Source organism: Atta colombica, unplaced genomic scaffold (assembly GCF_001594045.1).
Source record: "Atta colombica isolate Treedump-2 unplaced genomic scaffold, Acol1.0 scaffold49, whole genome shotgun sequence".
NCBI classification, from domain to species: Eukaryota; Metazoa; Arthropoda; class Insecta; order Hymenoptera; family Formicidae; genus Atta; species Atta colombica.
The window spans coordinates 23,753-37,536 of record NW_017259538.1 but is presented as its reverse complement, the minus strand read 5'-3'; positions in this window follow the sequence as shown (position 1 = coordinate 37,536).

Genomic DNA, 13,784 nt, shown 5'->3' with positions numbered 1-13,784 from the left:
AATATATATATATATTTTTATATATAAAATCTCAATCAGAATTTGTGAAAATTTTTTTTTATACTTAAATTATCAAATTCCTCTAGAAATTTTTAACATCAAAGACGAGAACTGCATTGAGAAAAATATTTTGGTTCGTTTGCATTTCTTGTATCACAAGAAATATAAACAAAACAAACTCTGATTATGAATAAGAATTTTATCGTAATTGAATTTCTAATTATCTCAACTAGAGTATTTGATGCATTTAAATATAAGTGTCTCTGATTTGTACCTTTCTCTTGAATCTACTAGAATTCCAATTAATGTCAATAATCAAGATTTTTCAACGATTATAATTAGCAGGTAATAAAATTGCATTGTATGTGCTCGGATGTGTATGTCTTTCTTCATTTGGCTTTCGAAAATTCATCTTAGACTTAGATAAATTTGTGTAATATTAATAATGAAATTTAACGTATTTATTTTTGTGTAAGTAAACCTTGTCGTATTAAACTTCTTATAGTTTACGCAACAAATTCTGCAAGTGATTCTTACATAATATGTCCTTTTTAACTCATTCCATTATTATTTAATTAATATATTAAGAGTCTTAGTTTTGTTCATTTTTAATTAAACAATAATAAATGATAGATGTGAATACACAACTAAGTAACGAGAAATTTATCGATATGAGCTGGATGTTAGTACTTAAATAATATTTCAGTACGAATTTATAAATAGTCCTGCATTACGCGTCAAGAGAATTTTCGATTTTGAAACACAATTCTAAAATGAAAATTGAAATAGTAATATCACATATTAAATTGACAAGCAATTTAATGATATTAATAAACTAATAAGCATCTTAGAAAATTAATTTAATCAGCTTCATCACAGCACAAAGCAGATACTTGACGAAGTCAAGTCCGTAAACGAAATGAATCCACGGTATCTCTTCGCCTTCCGCGAACAATCAATAAAGTATTTGTAGAGAGTCTTTGACAAGTACAAGAGTATAAAGTACTTGCAGAGAGTCTCTTCGATGAGTACAGCGCTACGCGATCAGCTTTGTTTCGCAGGTTTCGCAAGCGTATAATCAACGCCCATTATGTCGTCAACGCTGTCGTTATCGTTACCGTCATCGCTATCATCTTCTTCGACGCTGTCATGAACGTCACCGTCCTCATCGTCGACGTGTCTAATCCGTTAATGACTATTGTTGTGTATCGAGGGGAGAAATCATCCCTTAGTGCCGATGTGACCCCAACAACCTAACCCAGACTGACCTGAATTATCTGACTATATACGCGGCCAGACCGAGGTGGACGTATGTCCGTTAAGCTTCTCCTGTCTGTTCCTACATATCTGCACTAATCTGGAGAGAAAATCGACTCTCTCGCTAATCGATCAGCGAGTTTACGCCATCAGCCCATATCATCATCTTGCGTGCGAAAATATACATATATCAATATTAAGAAATCATTAAACGATGGACATGACTCATCATAATGTAAAGATCTAATAATGGGTCACATCTTTATTCAGACGCAAATTTAATTTTTTCTTTAGTAAAATAAATAGTTATTTTATTCGATAAATAACGATTGTCGTAATCCTAAACAAGTATTTATTGCCATTCATGCAAAATGGAGAATCAGGCTGGCCGCTTGATCGGTGACTACTCACCATGGATGAATCGACATTATTCAGGCCAACAAAGCGAACGAAATTCAATCGCTCTATCGAATCCGCATGACCCGTAAATCTCATTCCCGTTATCGTTCAATCGGAAACAGGTCCACGCGACGTTGTTCGAAGGCCCGTCGAGGATTCTCAAACTGCTAAACGATGTTTCGTTGTCACGAATAACAAACACATTTCAAGTAGCGGGTAAAGGGGCTTTTGCATACACAACGCGGATAAAAGGGAGAGGGCATCAAACGGTTAATTAACGATTCGAGGAGATTAATGATGGCTTTCGAAAGCCAATGTCGACTCGATAAAGCCCTCGAGATCAAGAGACCATCGCGAGAGAACTAACAAGAGAGGAAAGAATTGATAAGAGGTTGAAAGTATTCGATGATTGGAATGTAATTGAAGACTTTTTCACAAAAACCACACACAAACAAGTCTAAAAAGTAAAATTTTCAAGAAATAAAATTTTTCATCTTCAAATAGTTCATTCTATAAATTTAATAATTTTTCTCTAGACATATAATAGGTATAAGAACAAAGTTTTAGGCTTTAAAGCTTTTAGGATTCATTAAAAAAATAAAAAATTCTGAATCCGTTTAGTTCTCTTGCGAAGATGTTATATTTATTATTTATCCCATATCTTGCGTTTTTTAATAGTATTATAATTAATAATGAAAAAAGTAGGGAAGGAAATATTATTTAAAGTATAAAGCAATGTTTTTCATTTTTTGTCTACAAAATTTTACAAATTATTCTTAATACAAACATCCTTTACAAATGTTATACTCTTATGATTTCCATTTTCTGTTTGATTCTTGCCATAAATAAAATTATTTACGATATGATGTTATTGATAAAGAACGATTTGGCGCCAAAACATCATTTTGTAAAAATGGACATATCTGAATTTTTGTGAGAAAAAAAATTGATGTAAAAACTCATACATATTAATTGCAAATCTCCGATTGATATAAAAAAGAAAAAGATAGAGAGTAGCTTACATAAGAGAATCACTACCTTTTCTTCTTTTCCTTTTCTAATTAAATACAAAAAAATAAATCAAAAAGAAATTTTTCCACTGCTTTGACTCAATAATGTAGTTATTAATTTTAATTGATTTATAACCCGTTTATCTTTTCGCGTATTTATCTTTGAGAGTTTTATAATTTATACTAATTTAATTAACGTTTTTATATCCCAGCGAATCGAAGACAGAAAAATTATTTATTATGGATGTTACTTAATATATTAAGCAACTTTCTTTTTAATAATTACTTTTAATAACTACTTTATGAATCCTTAAATATGCAATTCCATCAAAAATTCTCGATAAAAAACTTTTATTAAGTAATATTATTAAATAATATCTTTATTTCTTAAAAATACTATATCATAATAGGCTTAATGTGCATATTCAATTTGTAATATTTACTTAGTTTCTACTTACTTTTTTTTAAAAATTGTGAATAAATCCTTATTCATAATGTTCTAAAATAAATCAGAAAATAATCAATAATATATTATTAATAATAGTGATTTTTAATTGAAGTGTGAAAACATTCTAAATTATTTAAGTAAAAAAAATTAAGTAACTTCTTCCAGATAAACGTATCAATAAATGAGCAAATATAATTGAAATATAATAAAGAAATAAGGATGGACAATTCAAAAGAGAAGTATAGTTCGTGTTCTGTACAAAGATAAAAAGATGATGGAAGGGTCGCAATGGAGAGGAGATCCTTGAATGATCGAATAATCAGTATAAGACCTTCCGTAGGCTCTGTTTTATCATGACGATACATAAACGCATCAATGACCAACGCATTGTTATCAAACAGGTGAATATCGATACAATGCGACGAATCTCGATGGACCATGTCGGACCGGTACGTGACGCGACACTAACTACTGTGACGGACTTGTTTCATGATTTTCACATGTTACTTGGTCTGCTGGCGTGTGAGTTCATTGTGAGTAACATTTCGCTGAACGCGACGACGAAAGTGTTCGCAATTATTTTGCGATGCGTCGATGTGAACGAAAGATACGAATGCGATCTGCAATCGTGTAATTGAATGAATGAGCGTACATCTAGCGACGATTAAACACAAATTGTTCGTGAAAACACATGCCAATGTTTAAACAAGGCTAATACATTTTACTCAACAAAAGGATCATCTAAAATTAGCGTTAAAGGAAAAGCTAAATTCAAAGTTACGTATCTTTGCAAGAAATGATTGCGGAGTGATGTTTAAAAAGGTTTTTTAAAGTTTGGAATCTCAACTTTCGAATGCTTCAAATTTCGTGTCTCTGTAATGATTTTATTACAAACTAATTTAAAATAAACATTGAACAATTGAAGAATAAATCTCAACTTTGATGAGGTATAAGCGGAGAACAAAATTTTTCCTACAAATTTCTTTAAGTATAAGACATAACATTTCCTTCTTAAAATGCTTTTTTAATCATAACGCTACGATATTTTTCACTGATTTATGACGATTTAAAATTAATAGTGCATTTTTTCAGGTCTTTTCTCTAAAAACTTTATCTGCCGTCGCGATAATTTGAGCTACTTATACTCCTGTAAAGTATCTAAAAAATTGAAAACACTTTCGATATAAGATTTTACTTCTCTAAATTTACTATACATGTAATTGTTGCGAATGCATTTGCATTCGTCATTCGATAATGATATCGTGATAATTAGTGACAACTTCACGACAATGAATTCGAGTCGATTCGTTACAATTTCGTGACAATTAAAATTTTAACTGTTGTGAAGTTCGTATCACGATATCATTATTGAATGACGAATGCATTCGCAATAATTATACGCTCAGTAAATCCAGAAAATTAAATTTAGAGAAGTAAAATTTTTAGAGAAGTAAATTTAGAGGAATAAAATTTTTATACCGAAAGTGCTTTCATTTCTTTTTTGAAATGCCAAGAAAACAACTTTGAGAAGTGTACGACTCTTATCTCGATGGACCTAACTAAAAGTCTTTGGGTATTTATTGGCGAAACCAAAATTTGAAAAAATTAATCTGTTTCTAAAAAACTCTTCTTCTTACAGACGAACAATCGCTATGTGTTATTACTAATAAATACTAACTCTTCGCTTTATATCATTTTTTCATTTATCTACCACATGGATAATATATAAATATATAAAAACGAACATATTAGGTAACAAATTTTTTTAAATAAAAACTCTAAGCATTAAGAAATATATAATAATATTTATGTATTTCATTAATAAAAAAAGTGTTGAACAATAAAAGAGATTTAATTTATCATGATAAGAATGGTAAGAAAAGCTCAGCCGCGCGCTATTCCGTTTAGGTTATTCATTAGCTGTGCCTAGGAAACCTCAAATTATACAAGCTTCTCTATCTCTCCTCCTCTCACCTTCACGACTTACGGTCATCTGCGTATATAACCCGAGTCTTTGAATCATATCTTAATAAAAATAATAATTCAAATTTGTAGATGTAATATAAAAAAAATTTTAATGCTTTTAACAAAGAGATTTTTAATTGAGTGCGTCCAATCGATCAATTCCGGAGGGTAAAATGTACTGTGCTTCGTGCTCAGTTTCCTTAGAATATTCTAATCCGAGATTTACATCGTATGTACGCAGCTCGAATATAGTCCGATAATTTGTTAGGCAAACGGCATTGAGGTGTTACCATTACCAATGTCTAACGCGAAATCCGGCTTTGCGCGTGTTAGATTGGCGCCTAACGAGCAGACGATTCGACTCGCTTCGACGTGCGTTACTCGGCGAAATACTCGCAGGAATACTCATGAGTATTGATAGCGTAAATACTCACAGCATCGCGCTGCGCGACATATATCGGACCGCCATTTCGTCGCAGCAAAATAGCCGCAATTACGTGATCTACGCGTAATCCGTTAAGTCCCTGACACAATATTCCACGTTATTATAACAAGGAAGGGGCAATTATCGCGACCGCACGGCTTAATCCTCGGCTGCTCGATAGCGTTTGCACGTGCCGCGCGCTATTCCGTTTGTTATGTTATTCATTAGCTGTGCCTAGGAAGCCCCAAATTATACAAGCTCCTCTATCTCTCCCCCTCCCACCTTCACGACTTACGGTCGTCTGCGTATATAACCCGGGCCTTTGAATCGTATTTGCCTACGTTTACGTTTAAGCGCTCCCGACGCTTTGACCGAGGTGGTACCGGTGCCGATTAGCCGAGCTCTCTGCAAAACCTTGAACACCGTCGCGGCTTCCGCTGTTTCCGCCCAATGCTACAACGGATAAAATGTTAAACGGCTTGAGGCTCGTTAGACCACGATATATCCTTATGTTCGGGAAAGAGAAAATTCTACCCACGGGGGCGAGAGAGAACGCGCGCGTTTTAACGTTGCTCGAAAACTTTAAACAACAGACTTTGTTGTTGTTGGTCTGTTAACCCCTCCCCCCCTACCTCCCTTCCCAGGGTGCTCGCATTAATATATTAAAGTCCCGTAAATATTTGGAATTTTCGTTTCGCGCGTAATAATTTATGTTTGTGCGTATATATGATTATAAGAGTATTGTATACATTATTACATTGTGATATTACAGAAAATAGTAAACAAATGTATTTTAAATTTAATCATTTTATCCGTATTCTTCAAATGATAGCACAATTTGATAAATTTGATACATCCAACGTACAGTAATACCAAAGCAACTGAGAGAGGATTCACATGGTAGAGGAACGTCATCTTGTTACCGTCGAAAGGTTACGCACTATGTCAAGCGTAGAGTGGGCGGAAAACGAAGAAGCAGGGTTCGATGGACAAAGAGCCGGAATGGATCGCATTTGAAACTTGCGTGTCACATAGAAATCCAACAATGGTCAAATATCAACCGTTCACGTTCGGGGAGAAACTTTGATATCGCGTTCGCTAGCCAGCGTCAACTTACTTGGGTAACCAGTAAGAAGAGCTACAAATGGACTCGATACACTGAGAATAATCGTCGAAATTTTAGCTTGTCAAACATAATGCAAATCAGATTAGAGATGATTATGAACTATTCTCTTTTCTTCGGACGTCATCTCTCTTTTTAAGGCGTCCGCACGGAAAGATTTTGTTGAAGTATCTAAAAATTTCTAAAAAGTATCTAAAAGATAGAAATCTGAAAATAATTTTGTTGGACTATCAAAATAATTATAATCAACGCTCAAGCTAGCTTATTAGCAAAATTTTTTAAAACATGCTTGAATGTGTTCAATATAATTATTTTTTGATAATCCAACGAAATTATTTTCAAATATTATTATATCTATCTAAATTTTTAAATATTTCAGTAAAACCATTCTGTTTGTCTGGGAATGTCAGGAATAATTTATAAGCGGCTGGAATTTCAAGGAATCTTCTAAATATTTTGCTCTTTTCGCGTTGTCCTGTATTACTTACAATTTACATACAATACATGTAAACCTTAGATCATAAGAAATTGATTGATCACAGTCGAGTTTGAGAATAAACTCGACTATAATTAGAGAGAGAGAGAGAGAGAGAGAGAATCAATTTTTACTTTAAATTAGTATTAATATTAATGAAAAATTAAATGCGAAATAATTATTCATTGATTATTCTAATAAATTTTACTAATCTACACGCATTTTGGAATGCGTCCGAGGTTGCAAGCGAAATATCCGAGTTCTAGTTCTAGTTTTAAAAATTGTGACGCGGCAATTCCGAGTCAGGTAAACGTTGTAACGCGCAGAAACTTTTTAAAGAGAAATTAATAATATACTTGTACACGACTACTTGTTTGACGTCAGTGTTGCAGTCTCTTGAAAATTGATTGGTGGGATATGTCCCGCGATATACGCGGGTCTATCCTTCTCGAATCTTCACCATGGGTTCTCGAAGCCGACAGTAAATAACATGGAAGTACGGGAAATCCCATTTGCTGTCGATCCAAAATGATTGATAAATTGCCTTTATTAATTCTCGAGTGACGTTCGCGCGGAGACTCGAAGATGAAGTTTCGTCACAGACGATACTTTCCAGAAGTTACTTTTCTTGAAGTACATTCGTGCGGCTTTTTCTCGTTTACATTAATAAAACCAAAGCGATTTTATCCTAAAAATTAAAATTAACGACTTAAAAAAATATTCTGAAGTGACAACCGAACTCCGATAGAATTATTTTACCGATTGAATGCGATTTACATATATTATTTACACACATACAGTTTTAACTACTTTAAGTATACAATCAAACTAAAAAGTAACGAAATGTTGCCAAATGTGTATCATTTAAGTTATTTTTTTATTATATTTTCCATTTGGTATCAATTTTTTAAATAATATATTAGAAATTGTAACTTGATGTTTCAGGCATTTATTTTGTGATTTAACTTTTCATCAATAACAAATTAATTTATTATAAGTCTTTTTGTAATATGCTGTAAAAAGTACGATTCCAACAATCGCGGTTGCTTAAATCGTACTTATGATCTTTTAGATCATATCTCCTTTAAAAGCATTGAATTTTGAATAAAAATAATTATAAATAGAGATTAATAAAAAGAATCATTATACATAACTAATATCTACTTTTACTAATTTATTGAAAAAAAGTCAAATATTTAATAAGTACTAATAATAGAAAAGTGTAAGGATGAAATAAAACTTAAATGTTTTTGCAATTATTTGTTTATATCAATTATTAATTTTATAGTTTTATCTTATAGTGGTACGTTTTAGGAAAACTTACAATTAGTAGACTTAAAAATACCGATTCAGAAATAAAATTACGTAATTAAGGTAATAATATAAGATATTTTTTTGAGGTACGATTTAAGCAATCGGTACGTATTTAGCAACTTTCCTTTATCTATTCATATTTAAATAACATATAAAAATATTTTAAGATCTTGAGTTTATAATTTTGTAGTTTATAAAAAAAATTAATAAAATGATATGATCTGAGAATATTTAACTTCGTGCGTACGTACTCAAATCATATTTTTCTATTAATTTTTCTTATAAGCTCCAAAATCATAAACTCAAGGACTTATAATATTCTAACATATTCAAATGTGGATGGAGATATAGCTTTTAGTTCGATTATATACTAAAATCATTTATATCATGTATTGGGTCGTCCGGAAAATTCGTGCTGATGTTGAAGGAAAATTGAAACGCAGAAAATTTTAATTTAATAAACATATACTAAAATTTAAATTTTAGTCAGAACGAATTTTCTGGACAACCCAATAATAAAATAATTTATTAGGTTATTTTGTCACATGATAATAGGAAATTGTAATTAAAAATTTTTTATTTTTCATATTTTTATTTGTTTGCATATTTTCTTTTATTTTGGAAAACTTTTTATTCTGTATAAAAAAAGAAATAAAATAAAAATAGAAAAGTATAAAATGTGCGTTTGGTATGCAATTCTAACATTTTCTTCTTAATAAATAAAAAAAAATGATTGCTTGATTAAAAATTCGCAGAGTTAGGAAAACAAAAAAATGGTCTACTTACGTGTGAATGGCAGAAGTTTCAAGAAGATAGGACTGTCAAGTGCAAATATGGACATCACATCGACAGGCTTTGGTCGTTACAAGTGGTCAGGACCGAAGTCAAAATATGTCGTACGATTTTGATAAAACAATCGGCATTATCTAATTTTTTTGTTTTAGTTTTTCAAAAAATGCGATACCATTCTTCGCGGTTATGTAAATAAACGCTCCTTCCGAAAAAAGATATTTCTTTAACATTTAGCATCGCGCTATTTATTTCAATATTTCAAAATTTCAATCCATCATTTATAAAAATAAAAACGTTTTACTATCAAGATGATAATTTTTACAATTCTATAAATATTTATCAATATTGAATTAAAGTTTTCTTTCTTACATCATGTGAAAGTCAATAATTCAATTTGTAGAAGTTTTACTTCATATTTCTCCTTAGAATATCTTAATTACGTTTTTCAATTCTTTTTCGGATGTACTAATTCCACCAAGAAATTAGGAAAGAGAAACAGCGATAGTCGTAGAGATGCAAGAGAATAATATACGAGAATGAAAGAGAAGGAAGGGCGTGATATAGATATAGAGTTCTACGAAAGATAGAAGAATAAAAAAAAGAAGAAAACTAAAATCGTGGCGTATACGGGAGAGCTCGTACCTTCTGCCCGCTGTGAAGAGTATCTCTGTAAAGTAAAACAGAAAAGAGAAGAGTTAGAAAAAGTGTACATAAATATGATAGGTAGACAGATAGATAGACATGGAGAGAGAGAGAGAGAGAGAGAGAGAGAGAGAGAGAGAGAGAGGCAAGGTACAGTAGGCGATTTCAATTCGATATAATTCTATTAATAAAGATCATAATAATATGAAGGTAAATGTGCGCGAGTATATGGAAGAAAGTTAGAGAAAGAAAGAGAAAGGCATGAGTGATAGAAAAGTAAAAAGATAGAAATAAAACATGTAAAGCTAAAGTGGCAGAATGGACGATTTTTGAGAATTAAGTAAATCTCAATGATTAAATATTATCTCTGACAAAATAAAAAAATTACTGTTTTCGATCGAAGCGGATCTTAGTGCTTAAATATTAGTGTGAATTTATATACATATCCAATTCTGCAAATACTGTGCGCCGAAATCTAAAAAATTACTGATTAGAAAAACTAATTAGTTTAAAGTTTCTTATTAATATTCACTGTATTTATATTATAAAATCGCGAAAAATCTTCAATATAAACTCTGTCGATTTACGCGCATAAGAGGTTCAATGAAAAAAAAGATACAAAAACACAATCATGCATCCCAACATTATTTATTCAATTTTTATTTACAACTTAAAAACTAAAAATATCTGAAAACTAAATATATGAGAGGTAGCTCCGTCTCCGTCTTCGAATATCAATAGCTGCAACCATTGGTCTGAAAGAAAGCCCAGATTGAGGGAACTGAAAACAATGAAGAGATAAACGTAACGTTTCATGTCGTCTAAAAATAAATATGGTTTAAAAAAAAAACGAGAATACTTTTTTATAGCGCAATCAAATCGCGGTTTCGTCTATAATGAATAATTACACACATTACGTTATATACATAACAACTTCTCTGTATAATAATTTTACAAACAAAAATTAAACGAGACTCTCACTCTTAATATTCTTTTAAATTAATTCCAATTAAAATTTATTTTTACGAAAGCAAAAGAAAACTCTCGAAGTGAATTTAGTCCACTATGTAAAGCAAAGTTTCTCCCCTTAGGTACTATTTACGTAAGCAGCGGCTGAAGTTTGCATAACTTTTGGCTCGCAATGGCCCAGGCGATTTTTCGAGGCACTCCCCGCGTGTTTAATTTACTCGCGTCTTGCTTGCGTACCGCTAGCGACGAATTCTAATTACTCGGCACTCCGTCAGCGCATTATCAGCCCTTCGCGAATTGCTGCCTGTTGGTCCACGATAACACGCGAGGATTTCCCCTTAACGTGCAGAGCGCAACGGTACAAACTTAATGTAAGCAGAATTTCGACTTAGAACAACGAGTAAACCGCAACTCTGGCCGCAGGATGCGGATTATTCTGCTATTATGGCTAAAGAAACCGTCCTTTCCCCCTTCCCCCGTCAGTCAAATGTTGCCATAATGCCTATTTGCTCTTTAAAATTTAGATCTAATTATCTTAAAATAATTAGAAAACAGTGTATTTAAGGCTCTTGGCTACTGACTATACAGTAATATTATATTGTGACGTCAGAAACGAGAAAAATACACAAAATAAAGAAAATTCTACATTGCAAGCTACATTAAGATGTAAATATTTTTTAATTAAACAAAATTGTAATCGAATAGAATAAATTTATAAGACTGAAAATTTCCCTTATATTAATTAATAAATAACCAAAAAAGAAACTATTGACAGTTATCAAATGAGGTAAATATAATTTTATTTAATTCTGAAGTAAAAAAAAATTTTCGGTACATTTTGCTGATGTACTTAATATTGTTTTATTGAAAAGTATTTTTATTTTTTATTTTTATTTTTATTTTATATTTTGCAAGAATTTTTATTATTATATGCCTTCTCGCTAAATATCTGTAATGAGTGATCTTAATAATAATTATAATTATTGTTAATTGCTGAGAAGTCTCGCAAATTAATGTTATTGTTACGGACAATATGCTATAATTTTGTTAATAGAACAAATGCGGTTGACAAGCGGTGAGCTTTTCGTTTATGGTGGTAATATAATACAGATACCGAATTTGTAAATAATATCGATGAAGTCCATTAATTTTAGATAATTATATTAATGGCACACGAGGTGGCGTGGGTAGGCAGTGGACTATTTCGAGTCCGATTACGTGTATACTAGAGCTATAGGTAAGCAAACATCTCGGGTGAAGAGCCAAATCGCAATATACTGATTGCGCCAGTCCCCCTTATTGCACGATATATCATCGATGTCCCCTAATCGAAATGGAATCGAATACTAATGTAACAATGCGAGGTACGTTATTGCATTAGTTGTATTAATTATGCTAATTAATGATGTTAAACAATGTCAACAAACAGCGGCACGGACTACGGTGACGCACAATATTGTCGATTATATAATGCGAATACCGCACTGCGCGGTACATAAATCGTGTATAATCTCGTTTGAATAAAATTCTTTTCTATATGTACTTATTATGTAGAGTGTTTAACATTACGTGTCGTCCTTGTATACCGTGGACCGTAAGTCAGACTAATCCTGCAGGAATAATTGATCCGCGCAATCATTTAGGCTTAGCGAGCTCATGAACGCGAACTCACTACACTGCGGACACTCGCATACATCAAATGAGTAGCTCATTGGCAAAAGTCGTTTCTTATCTCCATTTGAAATTTCTTTTATCAAGAAAAAAAAACTTGTATAATTTTCCTCGCTATCGATTTTTGTTAATTAAAAAAAATTCATTGTTTTAGTTAATAAAACATGTGTAATGTAGCGTGAGGAACAATTTCTAATACAATTTTTATTAAAATTCAATTTCAAGGAGCTAAGAAATCCAGAAGTTCCAATAAAAACCGTTCATATATTAAACAAATTTTTGGCCACTTTTAACCTCCTCTCTTCTCCATATAAGCAAGCGTAAGGATTTCTGAAACTCTCCCTTAAAATTACTAGATTTTTCCATGTCACACAAAAAAAGTTAATTTGCTGATATTATTGACAGCAATTAGTTTTGACATGACATTTTTTGTAATAATATGATTTTTTTCAACATTATTAAAAGAATCATACAATAACATTGAAAAAATTGTACCAAAACGAACTGTTATTAATAATATCAGCAAATTAAATATATTTTTAATCTAAAATATATTGTTGAGAAAATAAATATTAAAATACAATATGTTGTTGGCAAACTTAATATATTTTATTTTATGTTATTGTATAATTTTTTTTTAAAGCTGAATTGCACTTTTTATACGTTAAATTGGTTTATTAGATTAAAATAATCTTCCGAGCAAACACCAAGTTGCATGTACATGTTAGTTGTAATTTCTCACTCAACAATATAACTGTAATATAACTTATGTATTATATTATAGTTATATTGTTGAATGTGGGAAATTATAATATATACGTTACATGTAACTTGGTGTTTGCTGGTCTTTCGCATAATTATCGTGTTCAAATTCGATAAGCAGTTTGCTTATTTGTCGAATAATTGCACATGAATGCTAATACTTATATATATATATATATATAGATCCAACCAATCACATTCGATGAGTAAGTTAGCAGCTTCGGTCAACTTGAACGCGATTATTAGTCCGTTAAGTTTTATCAACTCCCGCTCATTATATTTAAATTACACTTTATAATATACACTGTTAGTAGTAGTTACAATCTAATTTATAATAAAAAGCCTAAAGACAAAACTCAGATGGATGCGGAAGATAAAACTCATTATTTTTATCTATAATCCTTAATCTTGTTGGTCTGTTCGAATTTATTTGCATAATGTATAATTTATATTCTTACTAATTTTATAATAAAAATTTTAAATAAAATTTTATTTAAAATTTTTATTATATTTATTTTCTTAGAGTCTTTTAA